At 37.4% G+C, this 15,036-nt stretch overlaps 1 long non-coding RNA gene across 1 annotated transcript in view; it reads right to left on the minus strand.

Annotated features, from left to right (window-relative positions):
- LOC109849898 overlaps window positions 1–13,856 on the minus strand; it is a 22,990-nt gene extending 9,134 nt beyond the window's left edge. The window contains exons 1-2 of the long non-coding RNA XR_002249263.1: window positions 13,783–13,856; window positions 12,442–12,487 (exon numbers count right to left, since the gene is read on the minus strand). This is a non-coding gene — a long non-coding RNA (uncharacterized LOC109849898). The remainder of the gene's footprint in view (window positions 1–12,441; window positions 12,488–13,782) is intronic.

Here is a 15,036-nt window from a genome sequence, read left to right on the forward strand (position 1 = left end):
TATGTTTGGTGTAGTTAGAGTTTTTGTTAAGGTTGAAGCGATTACGTACAAGAAGTGCTAGTATAATGCGTTCACCACCCGAATTTTCCCTCAATGACCACCCAGGTAAGCTCAAAAGAAGCATCCTAATAGGACTAGATACTAACCTTATAGGCAACAAATATTTCTAAATGGTATTTAGCCATTTAGTGCCTTTTAGTCTCAATAATTTTTATATTGTCGTGAAATCTTTTAAAGTGCTCATAATGACTAATATTGAAGGTATTGAAGAATTTGAGAAACTATATATAAAACAAGAGTAATGCTAGGAGGACCAAAATTCGACAAATGATAGGACAGGCTGATTGCAATGCCTTATGCTGGCATAATTAAATGAGCTGCGGCCAAAATCTAACATTGTCTGTAATAGTTACAATGCAGGGTGTATTTTGTTGGCATAGAACAATTGTTGATGCATCTCTTTCTCGAGTCCAAAATCCTGGCACCCGCATTCACCTATGACATCCATCGCACTAGATAAAAATATCAATCGTCACCTCCAGCAACCAAGGGCGGCTAAGAACGGCCCTCCCATGGCCAACTGCCGCCCCACACTTGTAGCGCCTCTTCTTGTGACGCCGGAGCACCAATCTTCCATCTCTCTGCTCATCACCACCACCTCTCCTCAACAATGTCATCAACCAATTAATAATGGTCGACACAATTGTTAAAACTAAACATAATAGAGGTCACTATCCAATATGATGGGATATCTTAATTTTCTATTACAAAACGAGAGAGATGGATCGTACCTACCTTTTAAGTTCCATGAAAATTTGCAGAAATTGTAGAATTTATAATAGGGACAAAATTGGAGAATTGTTCAGCGCCGATTTGACGCGTTTTTTCTTCACTAAATGCATGAAAGATGGGTTTTTAAAATTCTGAAATTTTCCTAGAACGTTCTCAGATTTTGTAAGACCACGACAAGAGTAAGGCCCCAACTACCGACAACAAAGATACGCGGATGACAAATACGTGATGAGAGAGCAGGACTATCGGTGAGGTCGATGAGGTGAGAGAGGAATTATGCGTGGCGAAGGCAGAGGATAAGAGAACTGCAACGAGGGAAGATGCAAGATCATGAGGAGGACGAAAGTTTTTAAGTACCCAGACTAACCTATTAACTTATCTTGAATGCCAGCTTGTGAACTATGCCACTCACCTATCCCTCGAAGGTCCACTAATTTGGGTCCCAAAAGGAAATTATTCTATAGAGACGAAGGTAACTTAAAGCTGCATGTTCGATATCAATGTTATAAGAGCGGCCTTTTATACCAAGTCTACCACCTCTAATGATTGATTTGTATTAATTTGTCCTTCAGATTTATCCTATAACATCTAACCTTTTGAAAATCTATTCTATTAAGCGTTCTCTGGAGAACTATTATCCCTTAAAATTGAGATAGGCGTTTTATATTCTTTTGATTTGAACCGCCTTTCATAATATGGAATTAAATATTGGACGGAATAATGTGTTGCCTTGCATTTAATCCTTACTCGCTTTCACTTAATTAAATTTATGAAGGCATGTCTAACATGGAATATGCGTATTGTTGTGGATTGTAGAATATAACATTTCTAGCTCTTATTATTTAATACCTTATATACTGCGCTGACGTCTTAGATTAGATCTGAGGTCAAAAACAATCTTTACCTTGAGTGCCTATTGTGTAAAATCATTCTCATATTCAGAATTTTTCTAAGCATCTGAGGAGCGGTTAAGTCATTTTTGGGAACTTGTTGGTGAGAATCAATTAGTGTCAGTGTGAGAAGATGTGGAAGGATTCAAACCATCCAGATTTTGAAATTGGTCACATAATTTGTGTTTTTTTTCGCTGAATTTGGCAATTTGACTTAGAAAAAAAAGTTTTAGAAAGGAACTTAATTCCGTACAATACATATTGCGCTTTAGTAGCTTTCACACCAAAGTTCCCACAACAATTAATCTTCGCGTAACATTAGCTAAAATAAAATCTTTATAGGACTAGTTAAAGCTAACATTTTATTTGAATCAAAATTTTTATTTTATCCAATCTGATAATCAGCTCCTTCGAACTTGATTCCTTAAATCATTAATATTTTTAATTAGACATTCAATTAACTTAAATTGCTTTTATCATGAATATTTTAAACCCTAAACTTCACTATTTTCTAGAAGGTAAATTGAAACCACAAGATTTTACCCACACAGACATTTTGAAAATTTTCTAATATATTTTATTGGTAACATAAACTTTTTTGCAACCATGTTTTACTAAAATAAAGACACAACAAAAAAATCAAGATATTTGATCATGAGCACACACGGTGCATCCCAACTTATGTGGAACTAAAAACATGCTGTTAAAACTTATACCATTCGTGAATTTTTGAAGTACATAGAGATATTTCCATTATGGTCGAATAAATGAAAATAGACAGAAACCATGAGTTAGTAGCCTGTTATGAAAATCATGAATTTGAAGCCAATAAAATTCAATTGATATCGGCAACGTAAAGCAAACAAAATGCGAAAATTCTCATTGGTTACATAGAAAATAAAAATGCGAATTTTGAGTACTACTAACTATTTCCATCATGGGTTAAAACATCCCATAATGGATAAAATCGTGTGTTATATACAGCCTACCCAAAAATCATTGAATTTTAAATGCAGGAAAACTTAACTTCCCATTAGCACTGAAAAGAATGATGGACAAATTATTGTACGGTCTATAACCCACGAAATCGTAATTTTGAAGTACTACACAATTAATTCTCCATCGAGTCGAATACGACAAATGATAAAATTGCAGGTTCAGCAAGCTAAAAAAGGGCGGCGGTGAGTAACCGGTCCCGTGCTGCGTACTAGCCGGCGCGTGCAAGTGGAGGAGACCGGAGGGGAGGAGATATGAAGAGAAATGTGCGGGGCACATTAACCAATGTGGGGATAACTTAAAAGAATTTGGTTGAAACGAACCAAAGTGCCTAACATTAATGAACTTAATAATGTTGCTGCGGTTTATAGTCCACAAAAAAACCGCACATTTGGAATAAATTTACAATTGCAATGGAGTGAAACATATGAAAATTGACACAAACCTATGAGTTATCATCCATGAAAATCACGAATTTGAACTAACTATGAATAATTAATTCCTATTTGCACGTTAAAATTAACAGAAATGAAAAAAAATTTGATATTAGCACATGAAAAATTTGCGACAGTTTGAAATACTCCCAATTATTGTCATTAGGGTAAAACTAACAAAATGGATAAAAACATGTTATAAGCCCTGAGATCGTTGAGTTTTACAAGACTAAAAAATACTTTCCATATTGGGTGAAAAGAAATGAAATTGGACACAAACATGGGGCTACCAATATTAAAATCACAAGTTTAGTATGGCATAATTTATTTCCAACAAGTCGAAAACAACAAAAAAAGTGAGTTATAGCTTATTGAAATTGCAAATTTGTAAGAAATAGAAACTTAAATTATGTCATTAGTGTCGAAATGACTGAAAATGGACAAAATGCTTTGCATTATAGTATATAAAAGTGCAGCATTTTACAAGCAACGCCAATGAAATTGTCATTAGGTCGAAACGAACGAAAATCGACGAAAAATTATGGGTTTACAACCATCTTAAATTACGAATTTATCAAAGAGTAATTTAATTGGCATTCTGGCAAAAAAAACAAGAATAATTGAGAAAAAACCATGTGGTTAAATCCATATTGAAAGTCCGTTAATTTAGCTCATGCATAACTAATTGCCAATTGGATCAAAACAGCCTATGAGAATGACCGGGACATTTATCGAAAATAGCACAAAAATTGTCATTGCCCATGAAAATTTGTAAATTTTAAAATACGCCTGAACTGTCATTGCTATTAGGTCAAAAGAAACAAAAAGTGCCGAGAAATATTTGGTTATAACAGCCCATAAAACAACAAGTTTTGAAGAAAAGAACTTGAACCTTATTGGAGTCAAAACAGCACGAAAATGGACAAAAATTAGTAGGTTATAATGCATAAACATTCAGCAATTTCAACTGTTAATTAGTTTCTATTGAGTAGCAACAAATGAAATGCACAAAAAGTCATGTGTTATAGCCTCATTAAAATCACAATTCAAAGAAAGAATTTATTTCTCATCCAGCTCAAAACAAAAGAAAATTTTAAAAATGTTTTACGTTTAATTGCAAATTTTTGAACTAATCATAATCAATTGTCATTGGCATTCAAAACAGACTAAAATCTGACAAAAAATAGTGATATAGCCATGAAAAGTGAATTGTTAAGTATGAGTAATAAATGCTATAAGGTTGAAAAGAAATGAATATGAATAGAAATCATAGTTATAGCTAGAAGAAAGCATACACAAATTTTCAAAAAGAAAGCTCAAATCACTATTGGTAATGAAACAAATAAAATTGACAAAACCAATGGGCAATAACCCAATGAAAATGTGAATTTTAAAGTGCTGCAAATATAATTTATATTTGGTAGAAATTGATTGAAAAATAGTTTTAGGTATTGTGAATATTCAAGCTACACACTAATTAATGATATTGGGTAAAAAATGAACACAAAATGGATAATAATTGTTGTCCCTTCCCATGAAAACTCGTGGAATAAACTTAATTTCGAATTCGGAAGTGAAAAGAAAAATAGGGCAAAAATTGTGATGTTAATAATTCTGCAAATTGTGAAAAAGAAAACATAGTTGTCATCTGGTCCAAAACAAACCAATAATGGGCACAAAAAATTTATTAGGTTAAAATCCATGAAAATTGCAAGATTTTCCAACCTACGCGCTTACGGCCTAATTAGTTCCATTGGAGCGATAAACGAAGAAATGTAGCAAAAATTATGGTTATAGTTCTATAGAAAATCACGAAATTTTAAAGAAAAGAAAATTAATTGTCATTAAGGGCCTTCAAAACGAATGAATATTTTAAAAATTGTAGGTTATAACAAAGATAACCTCGACACAGCCTAGGGTTATCCGTTGCGCCCACATGTCGAGTACGATTTTTGGGTGCGGTTACACACACCAAACAGCCAGAGGTCACTAACGGCGAGATTTATTTTTACTCACACGTGAGAGGACGTTAAAAAGAGGTAACAATAAGACTTTACTTGGGACAAACGGTTCTGTTCTTTAAGACGCCAATAACCCTAACCCGCTTGTTTACAAGTTATCTTATCAACGTATGTTTCACATGATTCCTCCTAATCTTTCTCACCCTTGAACCACTGCTAAAGCTCCAACCGATCTACTGAAGTGATTGCCATCCCATCTCCTCTCGAAAGGAACGTCATATAATCTCTCCTCGTCCGGAGTTCGTCGGGGGTCCAAAGCGGTGAACAGAACAAGAAAACCCATAGTGGTTTTGTTAAGGACAAAGTATTGTAGTTTTAACACTTTTTAGGGGTTATTTTCTAAACTTTTGGGGTTTTATGATAGTTTATAGGTTTACTCCTTATAAAAGGTTTTTCTAAATAGGTACATGGCGTTTTTTTCCATCTGAATAGGTTTTCCAGTCTGAAGCATAAACACTTTCAAATAGGGAATTCCAGTGTGTTTTTAATTTAAACTTTAATTTGTCAAATCTAATTCAATAAATCAATTTTAAGGTAATTTAATTGAAGTGTAAATAAATTCCCCCCCTCATTTATAATCTATCATATTATGTAATAAGCAATGTAGTAAGCTTTTAGCTGTCAATATTTATCTTTAAAGTGTGTGTATATATATATATATATATATATATTATATATATATATAAATATATATATATCTTATATATATATATATATATATATATATAAATATATATATAAACAGAGAGAGAGAAGATGAGAGATAATACCTACAATCCACTTGAATGCGATAACAACTCTTAATCCTCGCTAACTTTTTACTCCACTCTATTGGTGTTTAGATTTGCTATCAAGAAAATACCACAATACACAAAAATGGTCTTCATATCTTACTGTAGATCCACGACAAAATCAAGGAAGAAAAGCTTAGGAGGACAAAGATTCCTTATCCACTCAAGTTGGATGTAGCTTCATCTAATAATATATATATATATATATAATATTATATATATATATATATATATATAGATATATATAATATATATATATATATATATATATAATATATATATATATATATATATATAGAGAGAGAGAGAGAGGCGCCTGAACTTATGTCACTTAAGTAAGAACGAGGACCTTGTCCACCAAACTTGTCCACTACATATATATATATATATATATATATATATATATAATATATATATATTATATATATATATATATATATATAAACATATAATATATATATTAGAGAGGAGCAGAGCAGAGCCAAAACTTGTGTCAACTAACGTGGATAGCAAAAAGTTGCCACCAAACTTTTTAGCACTCATATTGTCTAGGGATCCTTGCCAGCATATGAAAAGATTTTTTATCATGTAAAAATGAATGGCTAGGAAGTTTGGTGCACACTCAACTTAAGTTGATAGGAGCTTACTCTCTCTCTCTTCTCTCTCTTCTCTCTCTAATATATATATATATATATATATATATATATATATATATATATAGTTTTTTCAACTCTAGCCATGCGATCCTAGGTATCATCAATGCGATAGAAAATTGCGTGGATGGCTCCCTAAGTTGATATAAGGATCTCTCTCTAATACACACACACACAACATTTATATTAACCCTTTTATTACTATAACATTCATTTCGCAAAGCTGTCCCTATTGTCTGCATTTAAAAGATGTGCGTTCCTTATTTATATTATCTTCAATTTACGTATTTTCTTTAGATGTGCCGTTCCTTTTTATCTTTTCTTCTAATTACGTATTTTCTTTTGGAAGAACATTCCTTTTTGATTTATATATATCTTCCTTTTATCTTTTCTTCAATTACGTATTTTCTTTTTGGAATAAATCCTTTTGATTATATTCCTTTTAATCTTTCTTCTAAATTACGTATTTTCTTTTGGAAGAAATCCTTTTATTGATGTGTATACGTATATGTATACTATACGTATACGTATACGGTATATGTATATTATGGTAATATGAATCTAAGGTGACTCATTAGGCTCCATCTAAGGACGCCCTGCGATCTGAGCGTACCGTTCAAAAAAACTCCAATGAATCTGACGTGGTACCATTCAAAAAATCAACCCAAAAACAAATCCCCACCCAAATCTTTTGCGGCCGCGCCAATCTCCTCTCCTCTACCTCCTCTCCTTCCACCTCCTCTCCTCCACGTCAGGAGAGCACCCGCCCACTCCTTCAGTGCTCCGCCTGAGCACGCCACCGCGTTAGCTTGCCACCCGCCCGCCTCCCCTCCTCTTTGCCCGCGCTCAGATACGCCGAGCACGCACGAGCACGTAGATCGTCTACCTTAGCTACCAGCATCGCCGCTCGTTCACCGCGTCCGCACTCGCCGCCTCGCCCGTCTGCCCCCTCCTCTTCACCCACTCTTCAGATCACCGCCACGGCTCAAATCCGCCCGAGCCATGCGAACCGAGCTACCACATCATCTGCCGACCGCCAGCCTCCCTCGACCCCGCCGTGTCTTGTCCTCCACCCGCCTCCTCTCCTCCGCCCACGTTCACCGCCGTCGAAGATCCTTTCACGTCGCGCGGGAGTTCCCAACTCGCCATTGCCGCTCCCGGCCTCACCCGCGAGTTTCCACTTTGTCGTAATCGTAGCCCCCAAGTCATGGCTTCGAACAAATTAAAAGGATCTATATAGTAATTTAATAGTTCATTTTTTTCACAGTCATTTTTTATATCGAATATTTTTTTGCTAAATGCAAAACCTTAGATTGTGGGATCTTTATGCTTGAATTCATTAACAGCTTTTTTAAAAAGCGATCAATAACAATCTCAGGAGATTGTGCAAAGTACAGAGCAAATTTTTGTGCAGCTCTCTTGTATGCACGCGATTCTTCATTTTTGTAAATCTTATTTTAATTTTTTTCTTGGTTGGTGTTGTGTATGGGAATGTGGATGATATTATGTGGATAAGTGAAAATAACAGAATGTTCATTGTAAATGTTATTTAGGCCTTTGCTATTCTCTGAGCTTTTTGCCATATGTAGAAGGAATTGTTTTTGTATGTTGACAAATGATTCCTGTGAAGTTTTTACATCTTTTGGTGTTTGCATCGGTAAGCTGATATATTATTTTTGTTATGTTGTTTACTTTTATGGTGAATGATTGTGGCTTATGGTATACTTCAATATATTGGTATCTGATGGTTTGGGGTTGGGTCTGTTTGCTCAATTATTAGACCCACTTATTTAATTTTGTACCTATTTATTCAATTTTTGTACTCACTTATTTAAGTTTTGTACCTTCTTAGCTCAATTTTGTATCCACTTACGCAAGTTTTGTAACGCATTGTTCTGGACAAAAAATTTTATACCCACTTATTCAAGTTTTGTACCTCTTGAATTTTCCTTGGTAAGACCAAGCAATTAGCTCAGCAATAACATTCTCTGTAAACCCACATTGTAACTATTTTATCTCTCACTTTAAGCACCTGCTTCCACATCCAAGAGTCATTGATTCTCAACAAAGCTTTCTAAATGGTAGTTCCTCTTAAATAATTATCATGGATCCATTTGATCCATAGTAATTATTTCTTTACATGAATACCATAGCAGCTTTAACCCAGCACCAAAACTCAAATTGACTCCACATTTGATATCCTGACACAATTTCTCCCAAGCAAACAGCGACACTTTTTTGTCCTCATGAGAACCTGCCCAAAGGAACATTCTACTCATATCATCAATCAATCATGTGCAACACTTTCTTTGGAAGTGTATAATTAGAAGTCCAGAAAACAAGTGTGTCAAAAGTAACACTCAACAATTGACGTCTCCCTGCATAAGATAGCTTCCCACTCTGTCAAGCTTGAAACTGAGAAGCTAATTTAGATAATAATGGAGAACAATTTTGAAATGGAAGTCCTTTACACACCAAAAGAATAATGGAGAACAATTCTGAAACAAAAATCTTTTACACACCAAAAGAACACCCAAATAACTGAATGGTGAAGACACTCAGTATGACCTAAAGCATTCCATATATCACACTTAGCCATCCACCCGTGCTAGAAAAACTGAGCATTTGCTAGGATTAACCACCAATCCAGAAATGCTACTAAAAACCTCTAGGACATGCTTAAGTGTGAGCAATGAGTACATGCCCCACTACTAAAGGTCGAGGCGAGTTCCGACAACAGCGATCGCGGGCGCGCTGTGGCGGAGGAGATGGCGGAGAGGAACTCGACGGATTGTGGATGGCGGCAAACTTAGGTCCTCCTCGGCGTGAAGGTGGAACTCGAGGTTCGACGACGATCGCGATGTCTCGCGGGTGGCGAGCTCTGAAGGCAACAGCTCGCGGGTGGAGGAGGGGGTGGAGGAGATCTGTGATGAGGGCGGCGAGGCGAGCGGCGAAGTTCGGCACGACCGGATCAGAGCACAAGCGACGGATTTGAACGCGGGCGGATTTGAACGCGGGCGAAAGGGAGACGGGTGCGCAGTGCGAGCGCGGACCTCGTGAAGCGGCGACGACACAGGTAGCTGAGGTCGGCGAGCCTGGGGTCGTCGCTGCTCGACGAATCTGAGCGTCAACGGGCGGACCTAAAGCGCGGGCGAAGAGGAGGGGAGACGGGCCACGGGCAGCGAGCTGAGCCGCGCCGACGATGTAGGCAGTCGCTGCTCGCAGAGCTAAGCGCGGGCGGGCTGATGCGGAGAAGAGGTGGAGGAGAGGAGGGAAGAGGAGAGGAGAATGCGGTCCAAAATATTTGGGTGGGATTTGTTTTTTGGGGGTTGATTTATTGAATGGACGACTCAGATTCATTGGAGTTTTTTAGAACGGACGGTTCCAGAACGCGCGTCCTTAGATGGAGCCTAATGAGTTACCTTTAGACATAATATATAATAATATATATATATATATAATAATATATATATATATATATATATATATATATGTATATATATATCCTTACTCCTTCCTTTAGGTTCATTCTTTGTATATACAAAGGATCTTGGTCTTTATTTGCCAAAATCCTGATTTGACATCAAATTTTGAAGAAACTAAACTTAATTGCTATTGGAAAAAAAAATAAAAATTGGAAAAAAATCATGGGTTATAACCTATGAAAATCGCGACTTTTAAATGCATAATTAAGTAAAATTTAGTTGAAATAGACAGATTGGGAAAATTTCATGCGTTACAGCCATTGGGTAAGAGCTAACGAAAATGGATAAAGATCGTGTATTATAGCCTATATAAATAGCGAATTTTGGAAACATAAAATTTAATTTACATTGGGAAGAAAAGAACAAAAATAGGAAAAAAAACCATGGTTCATAACCCATGAAAAAATCATAGGCCAACCTACTACAATCAAGAATTTTTAAGAAAATTTAGACAGCGTTGGTTCAAAAATAACAAAAATGCAAAAAAATCGTGAGCTATAGGACAAACAAATTGTGAATTTTAAAGTACACTAAAAAAATTGCCATTAGATCAAAACAAATGAACACTAACAAAACTCGTGGATTATAGTGTATCAAAATCATGAATTTTAAAGAAAAATTTTAATTTCCATTCACTCAAATTGAACAAAAGTTAACAAAAATTGTGGGTTAGCAATTGCTTTACAAAAGCAATGATCAATAGCTTGTCTAAGAGGATAATCAGCCACATTGGGAGACACGGCCACAGACCCCAGGGGAAGCAACAATGGGGAATTTTTCACAATGAGCAAGATCTCGAAGAAGCAATGTCGCATGGAGGTACAACGCTCACAGGTCATGAACTTTTCTTAGAGATGTAATGATGATATCTGAGGAATAAGCATCTATTAGCTTTGTGCCAATGACCACAATAAGGAAGACGACATAAGCTTTATCCTGAATGATTGGGTTTAAAGCGTTTGTAGGTGGCTTTTCAAGACTATTATCAAATCCCAAGGCTCAACCTTGAACAGGCGATGAAAATTACCAAGTTGGAGTACGGTTGGGGCAAACCCATGAAAATCATAAATTAACTATCGGGTCGAAACGAACCAACATAGACAAAAATCGTGGATTAGGCCATGAAAACTACGAATTTTTAAATACACCTAATTGATTGTTATTTGGTTGAAACAAAAAAAAATGTAGAAAATTTTGGTTATAGATAATTAAAAATCACTTATTTTGAAGAAAGAAAAATTAATTGTCATCGGGTCGAAACAAATGAAAATGCACATAAATCATGCGTTATAACCTATGAAAATTATGAATTTTCAACTACCGTGATTAGCTGTTATTTGGTTAAAATGGATGAAAACAGAAAAAAATTCGTGGGGTAACCCATGAAATTGTGAATTCTAAAGATAAATTTAATTGTCATTCAGTCGAAACAGACAATTTTTAAAGATCGTGGGTTATAACCCATGACAATTGCAAATTTTGAAGTAATTATAGTTAATATTCATTTCAATCGAACGGATAAAAAATGGATTTAAAAGTGGGTATGGCCCATGAAAATTACAAATTTTAAAGAAAGAAAATTCAATTGTTGTTTGGTTGAAAAATATGAAAATTTTAAAATTCACAGGTCACATAACCCATGATAATTGCAAGTTTTGAAGTACTCATAATTAATTGTCATTGGATTGAACGGACAAAAATAAACTAAAAATTGTGGGTTATCGTACATGAAATCGCAAGTTTTGAAAAAAGAAAACTTAAATGCTATTGGAACAAAACAAACGAAGATTGACATGGATTATAACCCATGAAAAAAACGAATTTTCAAGGATCAACGAAAATAACAAAAGATGACGAAAATATAAAAGAAAGATGAATGAGAACCCACGCAATGACTAAACGCGAACCCACGCAATGGCTAAACGCTTATAGATACAAAACAACCAAAGGAAAACCTACACTTCTGATCCTTACTTTCAATTCCTCTTATTGTACTTATCTCTTCTCCCTCATCCTCTTAGCGTATAATTTGTTTCCATTTCCTCTAGTTAATAAATTTCTTGGGCATCTTGCCGTGATTACTCCTTAAAAAAATCTACACCTAATGTTTTAAGTCAACCAGATCAATTTCTTAATTGAAACTGATACAAATGTGAAACACGTCGGTTGGTCTGCCAAACCTAAAGCTGAATGAAATATGTCATGGTTCAACATAAAAAGTACTAATTAGCTAGACCCATGCAACGTACAAAGTAAAGCCCTTTTGATAAATGCTATTAAACGTCGAAACATGGATACTTATTGACTATAAAGTAAATCCCTTTCGGTAAACACCATTAAATGCCAAAACATGGATACTTAGTGAAATTATGCTTTTACCTTGACTGAAGAGGACCACGCCGTAAACTGGAAATTCATCAAACATCTGCAGAACCAAGAAACCAAAAATTTGCCAGTCAATTCCTCAAATGTTAAGAGTTACATTGAAGACTATGCTCTCAAATTACAGTTTTCATGTGATGATACTTGCAAAGTCAACATGTTTGGAGCAGATGCATGCACTCCAATGACAAGATAATACATTGGACCGAGAGGGGAAGGATAGGTGTCTCACAATATAGCATGACCAAAGAAAAAAAAATTCAGCAAACAAGGGCAGTAAGTAGCAATAAGTGTTACAGGAATGGAGTACGAAGGCAACTCAAGTCATAGACTTCTGCTTGATATTCCTTCACACTTTGTGAAATTGCAAATTGAGAGCACATCTTGATTTAGTTGAAGCAAATAAAAAATAGAGGTTAAACAAAGTCTAAAGATCACTCTTAGCATCATAAAGTTGAGCTGAACAAATTAGTCCATATTTGAGATATTCTACTCATCAGGATCATGCTTAGCAGGATCAACAAAAGTAAGCCTTCACTTAACTTAGCATGCTCAAACACCACATCTTATAACAAGAACACATCAGGTTTAGATACTCAGCCAAAAGCCCTAAGGCCTAAGCTTTATGCTTTTACTCAAAATTATAAAACCTAACAGAATCAACAAGTCGAACTTTTGCATGCTACACTAGTTTCATCATAACCATCTCATCTTCAATTAGTCCCGGTCGTCGAGCTTAGGTAACTGATGCTAAACAGAATTAAGTTCTTTAACTTCTCCATGCCTCATAATACTACTAATGAGTTATCTTTCTATAGTGACAAAACAGCCCTAACATTTTACTACTCACTAGCAAAATTACATGAAATGAAATAAGTAGATACCACAACTCTCCAAATAACAAATCGAAACGCCAGAAAATATGATTTATTTCAGTAACCCAAAACACCAATATAATCGGATCATTGTACACTACCTATTACTTCCCTGCCTTTCTTCACCACATAGAACAACTATGATCAATAATCACATCCTTACCCTTATAAAGTTAAAAGAAAAACAGTGTACCTAACTAGTGGCATCCCCAGTAGGAAGTAGATTCACAATCAAGCTAACATAGTCCCCCGAAGCAATCAATCATAAGAACCCCTGTTTTCTTTGTTGATGGTGGTGCATGTCGTGCATTATCGACAAAGATTTTTTTTTTTTCAAGCCCTAAATCATCGAAACCCCTACTAGGCTCAAGTTCCTTTCCACGGGATTCGCAACAAAATCAAATTTTTATGCAAAAGTAAATAAATAGATGGATAGGTAAAATCGGTAATGATCCCCTCTTACCCTTCTGCTCATCATCAGCATCAGGATGACACTCGTGCTCCTCCTCCGGCACCGGGTGCAGCTCCGCCGCCTTACACCGGCGTGCCCAGCTCGTCCGCCTTAACCCCCTCCTCCACGCGTGGTGGGCCCCTGCCTCCAGTTCGGCCAGCCCCGTCATCGGGGACACCTGACAACCACCACGGGGCACACACAAGATGCACGCCAGAGTAATCCAACTCACCGCTCCGCCCAGCCTGCCCTGCTCCCTACTCACATAGAAAGCCCCCAAACCCTCGACTACCCCCCATAATACACGACCGCTCAAGCCCCAAGCACTCCTCGACCTCAAGACACGCCTCTCCTTCATATCGTGATCCTTCACGCATGTGAGATCTTGAAAGGCGGATCTGCCGAACGTCAACCAGGGGCTGAGCGAGATCCTGAGCCTTAGAGTCAGTGCGTACAAGGCGTCCCGAACGTCGTCTTCCAGCTTATGCTGAGACTCTCCGCGTCAGGCGTCTGGCCTTCAGAGGGAGGGGAGAACGACGCATCCCAGTCGCGCCGTAGATTGGACGGAGGTGGTTGTGAGGCGGACGTGGAGGAGGAAACGGGTCGTCTCCGCGGCCGCGAGGTAGTTCCTGACGGCCCACCCTGACGCCGTAAGGGAGCCGCGACTCGTCCGGAAGAGGTCGACGGCTCGATGGCGATGCCGGCGGTGGGAGCAGTGGCGAGTGTTGGCCGCGGCGGCGGCAGGAGCGGGAGAAAGAAGCCGGGGGAGGGGGGCTGGCCGTCGGGCGGAGGCTGGCTGCGGCGGGATTTGCGCGGGAGACGGCGGCGTCCGGCGCGATCGGAGTCTCGCTCGTTAGGGGGGTGTGGCGTCTTTTTCGGGTTAGGGTTTGTTCCTTTTGGGTCGTGCATTCGTTTGCGCGTAAGAGAGCAAGTGCGGTGTACCTTCGTGGGTGGGCGCGTGGAACGCGCGAGAGCAAGGAGCCGAAGCAAAAATGATCAAGCGTTGGTGCGGGTGCGCGGCTTCTCGGTTTTTACAGATAGGACCCTACGCATAGAGAGGGCGTGTTATTATTGTTCATCGGGTGCGTGTGGGTTTTTACTGAAAGAACCCGGTAGTTTTGCTCTTTTATGCGACAACCCGACATTTTCCATTGCATCGTAGAGATGTCAGTAGAGATGTCAGCATGTATATAAAAATTTAGAAAAATTCTTTAAGGACCCAAAATATGGGACCAATAAAGGGGACAAGTGAGGTGTTCCTCTCCT

The sequence above is a fragment of the Asparagus officinalis genome, chromosome 7, assembly GCF_001876935.1.
Source record: "Asparagus officinalis chromosome 7, Aspof.V1, whole genome shotgun sequence".
Lineage (NCBI taxonomy): Eukaryota > Viridiplantae > Streptophyta > Magnoliopsida > Asparagales > Asparagaceae > Asparagus > Asparagus officinalis.